This window comes from Trachypithecus francoisi, unplaced genomic scaffold, assembly GCF_009764315.1.
Source record: "Trachypithecus francoisi isolate TF-2019V2 unplaced genomic scaffold, Tfra_2.0 Lachesis_group14, whole genome shotgun sequence".
Lineage (NCBI taxonomy): Eukaryota > Metazoa > Chordata > Mammalia > Primates > Cercopithecidae > Trachypithecus > Trachypithecus francoisi.
This window is the reverse complement of record NW_022681459.1, coordinates 40,879,260-40,889,029: the sequence shown is the minus strand read 5'-3', so window position 1 is coordinate 40,889,029 and position 9,770 is coordinate 40,879,260. Positions and strand designations below refer to the sequence as shown.

General features: G+C 61.6%; 1 protein-coding gene across 1 annotated transcript in view; it reads left to right on the top strand.

Moving 5' to 3' along the window:
* The first annotated feature begins 5,937 nt into the window (after positions 1 to 5,937).
* LOC117096010 (proline dehydrogenase 1, mitochondrial-like) overlaps positions 5,938 to 9,770 on the top strand; it is a 13,562-nt gene continuing 9,729 nt past the window's right edge. The window contains exons 1-2 of the mRNA XM_033232882.1: positions 5,938 to 5,944; positions 9,359 to 9,362. The gene's annotated coding sequence lies outside the window, so the exon portion shown is untranslated. The remainder of the gene's footprint in view (positions 5,945 to 9,358; positions 9,363 to 9,770) is intronic.

Genomic DNA, 9,770 nt, shown 5'->3' with positions numbered 1-9,770 from the left:
CCCTCACCCTAGGCCTCCACTGCCAGGTGTGGTCCTGGGGGTCCTGGGGACTCCAGTCGTCCCCACCCCCCTGCCCAACCATCACAGGCCACCAGCAAGTCCCAGGCCTCCCACAGGCATGACTCTGGGCAGTCCCCTTACCTTCCTATCTTCAGTCTCCCTGATGGTGAAATGGGGTGAGATCTACTTCCCAGCAGGGAGAATCCACGGGAATGGAGACCATGGGAGGAAGAGGACTCGAGGAAAGGAGCATCCCTGAGGGGTCCCAGAGCGGGCTGGGGACTGACAGAACCGAGTTTGTAGGGCCTGGGGACATTCACTGGGGAGGTGCTGAGATGCCAGTCAGCTAGAGCAGCGGGGAGTGATCCAGGATGGCTGCCTGGAGGAGGGGCTGGATCGCTGGTGCCTGAGTGCCAAGGTGGGCTGTCCACGTCTGCAGGAACACACCCACCCTGCTGCCTCCCAGGAGGGATGCTGGGCAGGCCTGAGCTCCAGGATCATAGGAGGCAAGAGCCACTCTCACCAAAGAAGAGCAAGTGTGCCTCCCCTGCCAGCAATCTGTCCGGTCCAGCCCCTGCCCAGCTATCTGGGGAAAAGGCCACCTTTTCAGTGGAGGTTGAGCGCGGGGCAGGAAGAGGTTGACAGGGGAGAAATAGAGGGAGTGAAAGCTGGAAAGTGAGAGGGGTGGGCGAGAGGTGGGGGTGAGAGGTGTGGGTGAGAGGTGTGGGTGAGAGGTATGGGTGAGAGGTGTGGGTGAGGGGTATGGGTGACAGGTGTGGGTGAGAGGTAGGGGTGAGAGGTGGGGGTGAGAGGTATGGGTGAGAGGTGTGGGTGAGAGGTGTGGGTGAGAGGTGTGGGTGAGAGGTGGGGGTGAGAGGTAGGGGTGAGAGGTGGGGGTGAGAGGTGTGGGTGAGAGGTGTGGGTGAGAGGTGGGGGTGAGAGGTGTGGGTGAGAGGTGGGGGTGAGAGGTGGGGTGAGAGGTAAGGTGAGAGGTGGGGGGAGAGGTGGGGGTGAGAGGTAGGGGTGAGAGGTGGGGGTGAGAGGTAAGGGTGAGAGGTGGGGGTGAGAGGTGGGGGTGAGGGGTAGGAGTGAGAGGTAGGGGTGAGAGGTGGAGGTGAGAGGTAGGGGTGAGAGGTGGGGGTGAGAGGTGGGGGTGAGAGGTAGGGGTGAGAGGTGGGGGTGAGAGGTAGGGGTGAGAGGTGGGGGTGAGAGGTGGGGGTGAGAGGTAGGGGTGAGAGGTGGGGGTGAGAGGTAGGGGTGAGAGGTGGGGGTGAGAGGTAGGGGTGAGAGGTGCGGGTGAGAGGTGTGGGTGAGAGGTGGAGGTGAGAGGTAGGGGTTAGAGGTGGGGGTGAGAGGTAAGGGTGAGAGGTGGGGGGAGAGGTGGGGGTGAGGGGTAGGAGTGAGAGGTAGGGGTGAGAGGTGGAGGTGAGAGGTAGGGGTGAGAGGTGGGGGTGAGAGGGGGTGAGAGGTAGGGGTGAGAGGTGGGGGTGAGAGGTAGGGATGAGAGGTGTGGGTGAGAGGTAGGAGTGAGAGGTGGGGTGAGAGGTAAGGGTGAGAGGTGGGGGTGAGAAGTGGAGGTGGACAGTCATGGTGATAGTTTGTGGGGCAAGAAGTGGAGGGTGAGAATCGGGGTGGGAGTTGGGGTGTCACCTCCCAAACCCTCTCACCCTCAGATTAAGAAGTCCCTCCTATGGCCCCTGGGGGAACGGGCCTTTGGCCCACCCCAACCCCACTGGTGTCTTGGGCAGGGAGACCTCGAGGTGGGGGCCTTAGCTCCCTGTAGGACCGTCCAGCCCCGGACCACCTGACCACAGCTACAGTGGGACAAGGCCCTGTTCCTGCCTGCTGGGGGCTGAGCGTGGTGTGGAGGAACCAGCAGCCCCGGCCTTCATCACAGAGGAGGAATCCGAGGCCCACGAGGGTGTCTCTGGGACCCAACACGTGAGACCCTTTGAAAAGTCCCCAGAGTGCGTGGGGGGCTGGGATGAACATCTGGCGGCAGCAGCAGCAGGTGGCCCACCTGGCCAAACACATTCCTGTGTCCCCTTGTTTTTGGCAATTTCGATGACCAAAGTCAGATCCTGGTATGGAGAAAAGGACATGGGTAAGGACGAAGGAAACATGCGCACTGCATGGACGATGGAGCTCAGCAGCTCCAACCTACCAATGCGAGATGCTCACAACGGTGAAACTGGTGTGTGGTAGATGGGATCTCTCTGTACTGTCTTCTCAATTGTTCAGCAAAAATAAAACTGTTCTAAAGTTAAAAAGTTTATTAAAAAAAAGAAAAAAGACGGGCTTGTTAGCAAAAATCCGAGATAGACAGAACCAAGCAGTAGGGCCCAGCCCAGCCCCTGCTCAGGGCACACCAGCAGCACCCCTCTCTCAGGGACAGGGCTGGGCCTGGGCCCCTCTGAAGAGCTCTTCCTGGTGGTGGGGGGCCTGGTGGGTTTATTCCACCTGTCAGTCTCACTGCAAGTGTGGCAGTGGAGTCTGAGTTAGGCTGACTCTCACCCTGCCAAGGACACCCCTGCACTCAGGACCCGGCCCTGGCCCCCTTGCCCTGTGGGCTGGAGGTGACCCTGTGTGCAGATGGCAGATGGAGGGACATGGTGCTGTTGCTCTCAGGCCAGGGGCAGCAGCCTCAGCCCTGACCAGCCCTCTCCTGCGTGGCTGTGGCTGGGTCTCCCCGTCTCTGGCTTCCTTTCCAGTCCACCCTGTAGAAAACAGTGTGGTGGGGGATGCTCAGCCTGCAGGTCAGACAGGCCAGGGTCAAAGCCCGGAACTATCACCTGAACTAGTCCTGGCCAAGTGGCCCCCTTGACAGAGCGGCCATCATCTAGCTCCGCTGCAGGGCAGGGGAGGTGGCAGCGTGGGCCGCAGCCCTCGGCTGAAGCGAGGGCCAAGCGGGGCTCTGCCTGGCACAGGGGGTTTCCTCTATGGGGCAGGGGCTCCCAAATTAACCCTGGTGACGCCTGGAGCTCACCTCTGGGGGCGCTGGGGGCTGGGAGAGCAGGCAGGGCCCAGTTCTATCAATCATCTGCCTTGTTCCTGGGGGATCGTGGTCAGTCCCAGTCTCCCCAAAGTCCTGGGGCGGGGCAGGCCTGCTGGAAACCCAGGACACAGAGAAGAGCACCAAGCACGTAAGACAGGACTCCGAGCACGGAAGGCAAGGACGTGGCCTCAGCTGGGGAGCCGGTGGCCCTGCGTGCACTTTCTCCTGTCTGGGGAGCCTGAGCCCTGACCCAGTCCCGAGGCCCACGGGTGCACAAAAGCCTCCTGCTTTCTGACCCAGGACACGGGCGATCAGCGCTTGGCGAGCCGGAGCCCAGCTGCTGCACTTCTCCCTTCCCCACCGGGACCGGGCCAGCTGCATCCTCATGCCTGGGCTTCAGGGCTTATCAGGGGATGTGATGGCACTGCCTGGGGATGTGGGATCCTTCCACCGAAAAGGGCCACACGGCTGTCCCCAGCACCCTTCCAGAAGGGACAACCCACTCCCAGGAGGTCTTAATGCCAGACATCGAGGTCCCCCGAGCTTCCTCCATGGCCTGGCCACAGCATAACCATATTTCTTTATGTCCACATGCCTTGCCTGCTCCATGGCCGGGACCAGGGCCACCATCTCTGCAGCCTGCAAGGGGACAGCTGCCGTGGGCTGGGCTGCTGAGGCAGGACAGGGGTCTGGGCCAGGGAGGGGTGGATGGAGACCAAGGGTGGGCCCCTTGGAGACAGCCTTGGAGTGCAGCCGGCTCTGCCACCTCTCCCTGGCTTCCTTCCCTGCAACCTGTGACTCCCGGAAGTCCCTGATGGGCCAGCCACTTGGGGCCGGGAAGTAACTCTGTGAGCGGTCACCTCACCAGAGTTCATGGGGTGGAGCAAGGGGGACAGAATCTCTGCCCAAAATCAGGTGTCTTGTTCCCAGGCCCAGCACAGAGACCTGGTCCCCGGACATCTCTGGACATTTGTTAAGAGTGGACGACTGCTTCCATTACACAGGAGAGGAAACCGAGGCTGGAAGGGGTCCCAGACTTGCCTGACTGCCACAGCGAGCAGGCAGCAAATGCCAAGTGGCTGCCACAGTGGGGTAGGTGGGAGGCAGTGGCTGAACCAGAAAGTGCTGCCGTCGACTCTGCTAGCTGCATGAGTCTCAGGAGATGATCAAAGGGCAGATTGTGGGGAGATAGAAAGTGAGTGGGGAACAGGATTGGGGGGAGTGGAAGAGCCTCAAAGACCCTGCGACATTCTCATCGTCTCGATGGTGACTCAGAGATAGCTCCAACCCGCATGGCGTGCAGAGTGCGGAGGGGACGGCTTTGTGGATAAATTAGTCATTCCTGTGCAGCTCACCCCAAATCCCGGCTTCCAGCCCCGGGCCGTCCGTGCTGGGATGGAGGAAGCGCAGCCTCTCCCCAGGGCCACATCCTGGAGCCTGGTGACCCTGGCCACAGCCGGAAGCAGCCCACTGTGCCAAAGGTGCATGAGACAGGGAGTCAGCTCTGTGTTCCCCAGGGTGGCCAAGGGACCAGCTGTGCCTCAGTTTCCCTTATTCTATCAAACTTTGAAGAAGGTTCCTGTAAAAGCGCATCTGTTTTCAGGGTAGGGGCCAGAGTCAGCCACCCACACCAGAGTGAGCATTGGTGGCTGCCCTAGCCCTGGCAGGATCTGGCATTTTGCTGGACGGAGAGAGGAGGCGGCACCCACTGGAGCTCGGGCAACCATCCCGGCTACCCCCGCCCCGGCCCGCCAGGAGAGGAGGGAAGCCTTGAAGTGCCAGGCTTTGAATCGCCTATCTCCATGGCAACGCGTGGGCACAAAGGGCCGGGCCAGCGAGCAGGCGGCGGCTGCGCAAGCTGGAAGGAAGAAGGAATCTTTTATTTATGGGGAGGGAGAGTTGGGGAGCCAGGCTGCGCCCACGCTCAGGGCCGGGCCGCGGTCTTGAGGCTGGGCCCCCTGCCCCATAGCCAGGGCTTCTGAGCAGCACCCACCCACACACCCCTGACCCTCCAGGCCTGGCTGGGTGGACGGAGCATGGGCAAATGGAGGGCAGAATGGAGTGAGTGTCCAGCATGCACCCAACCTGGAGAGCGGCCCCAGAGGGTCCCTGGGAGCCTGCCATCCTCCATACCCCAGTCTCTGTGGTGCAGGCACCCAGGCAGATATCATGCTGAGAGCCAGCTGGGCCTGCAGTGAGGAAATGCGGCCCAAAGCAGACTCTGCAGAGCTGGAACTCAGGTGGGGCTGCTTCCACAGGCTCTGAAGGCCTCACGGGACAGGCCGGGAGGGGCCCCCAGGGCCAAGGCCCTGAGGCAAGCTGGAGCTGGGAGCATCTGAGGATGGGCATTAGCACAGGGCTCCAGGGTACAGCTGGTCCACTACAGGCAGCCTGGCCTCCCCAGAGACCCAGCTGCTCACCTTGGACCGCCCGGGCCCTGGGCCTTGGGCATCAAGGGACCCACCTGCCGTGGTGGAGGCTGCCACACCAGGATGCTGGCCTCCAGCTGCCCATCCCCACCTTCCCAAGCCCCTCCCCTCATGGCTCACACCCTGTTCCCTGAGCCCCAAAACATGGGAAATGGCACCTATTGTGTCCCAGCGGGGGAATTCTGACCCCAGACCCTGGGGGCAGTGCAGAAACCACCACTGAATCAGATTTTATTTCATCTAAAAAATATCTGAGCCAGATTGAAAGGAGCAGGGAAAGGATCCCAAGGCTGCTTCCCCCAGCCCCACCTCCCACAGGCCCTGGTCCCTCCCAGCCTCCATTTCCTTTCCTTGAGAGTGTCTAACATGGGGCAATATTCTGTGAAATGGGAGGCCCCGCGTTGGAAATTCCAAACCCGTGTCTATGATGAGCTGCACACGCGTTTCAAACCTGCCCTGGTTTTGAGCTGAGGGAAGTGGAGGATGCAGGAGTTGCCCACTCCAGAAGCCCTGGGTGTGTGTGAGGAGCCCTGAGGCTGGGCAGAGAGCCGCTTGTGGGAGGCACTGTGCCCCCTCCACTCGAGATCGGGGTCTGGGTGCCCTGGACACTACAGACCTTTTGGGGAGCCTGGGGGTTGGGAAGCCTAGAGCTGGGACCTACAGGCCAGAGTCTGAGCTTTCATCCCCCCACCAAAGACACTCCCCCAGCCACTGCCTGCGCATCGGGGGAGACAAACTCCCCCCATGCCCACCTTGCCTCCAGCAGGGCTGTTCCTCCCCTCGTCTGCTGGAATCAGTTTTCTCTTTAACTCAGCCCCATGGTGGGGAAGGGAGAGCTCCAGGGGACCATGCAGCAGAGAGGGGAGGGGAGAAGCCATCAAACAGGTGGGGGATTTGGGGGCCATGCACTCAGCACAGAGCTGCACACAGCAAGAGGGGCCTGGGCAGACGGCTTAGAGCCCATTCTCTCCTGGGCACTGTTCTGGAATGGCCCTCAGCCCCTCTGTTCCAAAGACGGGACCCTCCAGCCCAGGGACCCCAGATAATGTCCCCCAAACCACCTCTCTTCCCAGACCTCATCAATGGCAATGAATGGTGCATCCTGGCTGCGGCCGCCACCCCTCACTGTGGGATTTCAACCCAGACGAGCGCCCAGCCCCTTCTGGGGTCTCAGATACTCAGAATGAAAGGCTCACAGCTGCCATGCACTTCCACAGGACTCTGTGGGTCCTGCTCCACCCCCGGTGAGGCTTTCGTCTCTCCCCAACTCCATTCCAGAGGCCAGAAAGCCATGATGTTTGGGGTCAAAGAGCTGGGAGAGGCAGTTGGAACTCAGGCCAGGCCCATCTGACTGGATGGTGCTGAGACTGGGACCCTGCTCCCCTACACATGCTGTCAGGGCACCCTTGATGCCCCCCAGAGCCTGCTGTGCCCCAACAGCCCCTGCATGCCCAGTGTCCCCTGGCACAGCACACCCTGGGGTGCCAGGTCTGCAAGAGCTCACACCCTTCTCTCCCCAGCCACTGCTAACTGCTGCCAAGGGTAGGTGTGCAGAGGGCTCGGGGCCTCTTCTCCACCCTCCCTGCACCAACTCAGCTCCAGAACATTCCCAGCAATGAGGAGAGGGTGGCCACTGTGCCTCAGCCCCAAGGGATGGGCAAGGTCATGCCAGCTGGAGTCATCCATGTCCCCTCGGTGGCCTCATTCAGAGGGCACCATGGAGGAGGGTGCAATGAGGGCAGCTACCAGGGACAGTGGAGATGAGGCGGTCAGGAAGCCCAGTGACGGGCCTGGAGGGGACACACGGCCAGCCTGGGACAGGGCACGAGGCCTTTGTTCTGGGTGCTGTGGCATACAGTGCTGGTTCTGGCCCATCTTTTGTTAGTGGTAGGAGGGTGCTTCTTTAATCAGTCAACTCTTTTGTTTCACATTGCCTCTGTCCTTGAAAACACTGCTTCAGGGAAGAGTGAGACGAAGCCAGTTCAGTGGGGTGTCTACCTGGCCAGCAGCCCTCATCCACAGGGGTTACTCCTGGGGCAGGTGCCGGAGTCAGACAACCCCACCCTCATGCGGGTGCCGGAGCCTTCAGTCAGCAGGACCAGCAGCCCATGTTCTGGGGACTCTCGGGCAGGTGTGGGCATTTGCTGAGTTGGGCTGTCATTTGCTAGACAGGTGCTTGGCGCAGGGGCCCTTTCGTGCATGGATGCCCTGGGCAGGTGTCAGTCCTGAGCCCTGGAGAGGAAGGCAAGCTTTTGAATTGATGCTGGGTCCTAGGAGAGAGCTTGTAGTTTTGCCAGCTCCTCAAAAGTCACCTGAGACCCTGCCAAGGGACCTGTAGACATTCAGTGCGGGCTCTTGGAGGCTGGACAGAGGGCACCAAGGGGTGATGGCCCCGAGGACAGAGGTGTGCAGCCAGGTGGGGCCATGGCCAGGCTGGGACCTGCTGGAGCTCTTGTGTGTGAGACTGGAGGAGCTGCCAGGCTGGGAGAGATCGGGGCTGGGGGCAGGGTTGGGCGTCAGCGGGGTCTGCAGCTCCCATCTTCCCAGCGTATAGACCTGAATATCAAGGTTGAGAATAAACCATTCTCCTAGTGCACGATGGCCTCCAGGAAGCACCTCCTCCTCTCACCATCTGCCTTTCAGGATGGGCCTCCCTGAGGGGCTGTCGCTGGGACTGCAGGGGCTGTTTGGTGTATCTGGGGCCCTGACACGAGTGAGATTGTTCTGGGGCCTGTGCTGCCCAGCCTGTTCCCCAACAGCTTCCTCTGGAGGCCAGGGGCCTGGCAGGAGCTGCAGGGAGCCAATTATCCCTGAGGCAAGCTGGCTGCAGGTAACTGGGAAGCCAGGCTTTTCACCGGCAGCCGAGCTCTGGGGCGCATTCGCCACACCAGGACTTGGGACTTGAGGACCCAGAGGTCTGCAAACCCTATGCCTGACTGGGAGCTCCACGTGCTGCCATCTACCAGGGGAGGTGGCATTTTCTTGGCAACTGAGGGGGGAAGCCAGGTGCTGAGGTGTGGCCCAGGGGATGCCTCACCCGGGGACCTCCCAGCCCTCCTCCTCTGCCTCCCAGGGGCCTCCTCTCCTTACACATGGAAGCCTCCAATGTCCAGCCCTGCGCTCCAGGTTAGGGGCCAGTGCCGCCCCCAGCCCAACTTCCTCTGGGAAGTGTGAGGTTCTCCCCTGGGGCACTCAGGCCTCTTTCTCACAGGGCTTCCCAAGGGGAGGCATCCAGAGGAAGGCAAAGGCTGTGGTCAGGTAGACCCTAATGGGCGCCCCCGCCATCTCCCTCCATCATCATCGAAAGACAAGCTGACCACCTCCAATGCAAGGTGGACATGAGGGTTAAACCCTGAGTGACCAGCACTCAGCTCCCAGCCTGACTGGGAAGCGGTAGGGAGGAGTGTGGTGGGTTTGTGGGGCTGGTGAGAGCTCAGTGAGGTGGGTTTAGGTGCTGTTTGCCCAGGGCTCAGCTCTGTTTCTCAAGGCTCCCTCAGCCCAGGGGCCCACCTCCCCTCTGGGCAGCCCCGATCAGTGCGTTCTGCCTCAGCCAGCTGTCAGCCACCTGCAGCTCCTCCCTCACTGCACCACCCTGGAGCATCACGGTCCCGGGGCAGGCCGCGGAGACCTGGCTAGCCCATGGTCTGCTCATTCCTCACCTGCTGTTGTGGCAGAAACAAGTCTGTGCCGATGAGGGAGCCGACCAGGCTGCAGCCCTCACCTCGGGAGAGGATCAGGCCCAGCCAGGCCTGGTGAGCAGGTGTGGGGATGGGTGCTGACGTGCGGGAGGGTTCTCAGGAGTGGTGGAAGGAGGGCGGACAATGAGGGCCTAGCGGATAGGGCGGGGAGGCAGGAAGAGGGGACAGAGAAGGGACAGTGAAAGAGAGTGGAGGGTGCCGCCCCCGTGGGGCAGGACGGGTGAGGCTGGTGTTAGCTGGGTGTGTGGGTCTGGCAGGGAGCTGGGCCTGGGAGTGGGTCCCGAAGAGTGCTAGGTTGGAGCCAGGACCATGTCACCATAGAGGCCTCACCCCAGGACAGAAGGGGCTGACAGACTGGGCTGACGGGAAGGGGGGCTTCCTGTCACCAGAGGACACAAAGGAACCACTAGTGGCCCAGGCCATGAGGCTCTGTGGCCCTCAAGGTGCTGGGCTTGAGGTGGGCCCAGCCCATGGCTGCCTCTGTGGGGACCCCCCAGGGAGAGGCTGGCCCCTGAGGATGCTCAGGTCTGGTTCAGTGTGGCCAGGCCCTGGCCCAGCCCAAGGTCAGCTACCCTGGGGGCTGAGTCTCCGTCTCGCCCTGTGACATGGTGCCCACACTATGGGCCAGTGTCAACCCTTTGCCCACAC